This window comes from Nyctereutes procyonoides, unplaced genomic scaffold (genome assembly GCF_905146905.1).
Source record: "Nyctereutes procyonoides isolate TBG_1078 unplaced genomic scaffold, NYPRO_anot_genome, whole genome shotgun sequence".
In the NCBI taxonomy this organism is placed as follows: Eukaryota; Metazoa; Chordata; class Mammalia; order Carnivora; family Canidae; genus Nyctereutes; species Nyctereutes procyonoides.
In genome coordinates this window covers 50026962-50030416 of record NW_026575052.1, presented here as the reverse complement: position 1 = coordinate 50030416, position 3455 = coordinate 50026962, and the positions used below count along the sequence as shown (strand labels likewise).

General features: G+C 45.9%; 1 pseudogene; it reads left to right on the top strand.

The window, feature by feature from the left end:
* The first annotated feature begins 815 nt into the window (after positions 1-815).
* LOC129513367 (glyceraldehyde-3-phosphate dehydrogenase-like) lies at positions 816-3138 on the top strand (annotated as a pseudogene).
* The last annotated feature ends 317 nt before the right edge of the window (positions 3139-3455 follow it).

Below are 3455 nucleotides of genomic sequence, written 5' to 3'. Positions count from 1 at the left end.
CAAAAATTTATTTATTTATTTATTTATTTATTTATTTATTTATTTATTTATTTATTTATGTTTGTTCCTTGGACTTTTTTTAAAAAAGATTCTATTTATTTACTCATGAGACACACACACAGAAAGGCAGAGACACAGGCAGAGGGAGAAGCAGGCTTCATACAGGGAGCCCGATGAGGGACTCATCCGGGACTCCAGGATCACGCCCTGGGCTGAAGGCAGGCCCTCAACTGCTGAGCCACCCAGGCATCCGAGACCTCATCAAAAATTTAAAACTTCTGTCCTCCAAACAGCATTACTTGAAAGAGAAAAGACAACCTGAAGAATGGGAGAAAATAAACACAATCATATATTTGATAAGGGACTTGTATCTAGTACATATGAAGAACTCTTACAACTCAGTAAGAAGGAAGGGTGCCTGGGTGACTCAATCGGTTAAGCAACCAACTCTTGATTTCAGCTTGGGTCATGATTTCAGGATCAGGATTTCAGGGTCATGAGATCAAGTCCCATGTGGAGCCTTGCATCAAGCCTCAAGTGGAGCTCCACGCTCAGAGTGGAATCTGCTTAAGATTGTCTCTCCCTGGGGTACCTGGGTGGCTCAGCGGTTGAACATCTGCCTTTGGTTCAGGGCATGATTCCCGGTTCGGTGGATGTTGGGTGTAGAGATTACTTAAAAATAAATGAACTTAAAAATAATAAAGAAGATACATTAAGTGGACAATAAGTACACAAAAAGATGCTCAACATCATTAGGCATCAAGAAAACACAAATCAAAACCACAGTGAGATACCATTCACACTCATTAGGATGGCTATAAATAAAAAGTATTGGTAAGGGCTCTCTGCTCCTCCCCATTTGACAGACAGCCACATCTTCTGCAGTGCCAGCTGCGTCCCTGAGACACGATGGTGAAGGTCTGAGTGAACGGATTTGGCCGTATTGGGCGTCTGGTCACCAGGGCTGCTTTTAACTCTGGCAAAGTGGATATTGTCACCATCAATGACTCGTTCATTGATCTAAACTACATGGTGTACATGTTCCAGTATGATTCTACCCATGGCAAATTCCACGGCAAAGTCAAGGCTGAGAACGGGAAACTTGTCATCAACGGGAAGTCCATCTCCATCTTCCAGGAGTGAGATCCTGCCAACATCAAATGGGGTGATGCTGGTGCTGAGTATGTTGTGGCGTCCACTGGGGTCTTCACCCACCATGGAGAAGGCTGGGGCTCACCTGAAGGGCAGGGCCAAGAGGGTCATCATCTCTGCTCCTTCTGCTGATGCCCCCATGTTTGTGATGGGCGTGAACCACGAGAAGTATGACAACTCCCTCAAGATTGTCAGCAATACCACCAACTGCTTGGCTCCTCTAGCCAAAGTCATCCATGACCACTTCGGCATCGTGGAGGGCCTCATAACCACCGTCTGGGTGCCATTACTGCCACCCAGAAGACCGTGGACCGCCCCTCTGGGAAGCTGTGGCTAGACCACCGAGGGGCTGCCCAGAACATCATCCCTGCTTCCACTGGTGCCGCCAAGGCTGTGGGCAAGGTCATCCCTGAGCTGAACAGGAAGCTCACTGGCATGGCCTTTGTGTCCCCACCCCCAATGTGTCAGTTGTGGATCTGACCTGCCGCTTGGAGAAAGCTGCCAAATATGACGACATCAAGAAGGTAGTGAAGCAGGTATCGGAGGGCCCCCTCAAGAGCATCTTGGGCTACACTGAGGACCAGGTTGTCTCCTGTGACTTCAGCGGTGACACCCACTCTTCGACCTTCGACGCCGGGGCTGGCATTGCCCTCAATGACCACTTCGTCAAGCTCATTTCCTGGTATGACAATGAATTCGGCTACAGCAACCGGGTGGTGGACCTCATGGTCCACATGGCCTCCAAGGAGTAAGAGCTTCGTGGACCACCAGCCCCAGCAAGAACAAGAGGAAGAGAGAGGCCCTCAGCTGCTGGGGAGTCCCTGCCCCAACTTAATCCCCCAACACACTGAGAGTCTCCTGACCTCTGATTTACATCCTAGACCCCAAGGAAGGGGAGGGGCTTGGGGAGCCCTACCTTGTCATGTAATATCAATAAAGTATCCTGTACCCAGAAAAAAAAAAAGTATTGGTAAGGATGCAGAGAAGTTGGAACCCTCACACATTGCTGGTGGGAATGTAAAATGATGCAGCAACCCTGAAAACAGTTTGTAGTCTTCAAAAAGTTAAATATAGAATTATCATCTGATCCAGCAATCCCACTCCTAAGTATATGCCCAAAAGAATTGAAAGCAGGGAAGCAAACAGATACTTTACACCAATGTTTATACCAGCATTATTCACAATAGTCAAAAAGTGAAAACAACTCAGATGACTCAACAACCCAAAGTTCTAAATAGATCAACAAAATGTGTTATATCTATACAGTGGAATATTATTCAGCAATAAAATAGAATGAAACACTGATACATGCAACAATACTGATAAACCGTGAAAACTCATTCTAAGTGGAATAAACTAATCACAAAGGACCACATATTACATTATGTGAACCGTCCAGAATAGACAAATCTATAAAGACAGAAATAGGCTATTGGTTGGCAAAGGCTTGAGTACCTGGCAGGGGTGGGGTGGGTGGGTGGATGTTGAGAGATAATGGCTAAGGAGTATAGGATTTCTTTTAAGTGCTGACAAAAATATTCCAAAACAGATATGATGGTTGTAGAACTCTGCAAATACAATGAAAGCCACTGAATTGTACTCTTTGGGTAAATTGTGTGGTCTGTGAATCATATTTCAATAAATCTATCAAAAAAATAAAAACATTGGTAGGGGGATGCCTGGGTGGCTCAGCTGTTGAGCGTCTGCCTTTGGTTCAGGGCATGATCCTGGAATCTGGGATCGAGTCCCATACTGGGCTCCTTGTGGGAAATCTGGTTCTGCCTCTGTTTGTGTCTCTGCCTCTCTTTGTGTCTCTCAAGAATAAATAAATAAAATCTTTAAAAAAAATTGGTGGGGATCCCTGGGTGGCTCAGCGGTTTAGCGCCTGCCTTCGGCCCAGGGTGTGATCCTGGAGTCCTGGGATCGAGTCCCACATCGGCCTCCCTGTGTGGAGCCTGCTTCTCCCTCTGCCTGTGTCTCTGCCTCTCTCTCTCTCTCTCTGTGTGTGTCTCTCATGAATAAATAAATAAAATCTTTATAAAAAAATTGGCAGGGGCCAGAGCCTGTCATCTGATTAGCAGGGTCATAACAGGGAGTTTGAAAACCTCTGGGGCCTCCAAGACCAAAGGAATTACCACTGCTGGGCAAGAAATGAGGGAATTCTCCAATACTGACTTTGGGAACCTAACAGCCAAGTTAACCCAAGGGAAGAACCACAGTCTTGGGAGGTTTCTCTAGGTTGTTTTCAGAAACTTGTGTTTGTTCATCTCCTGTGAATATATCCATGCCCAAAGGGGATAATG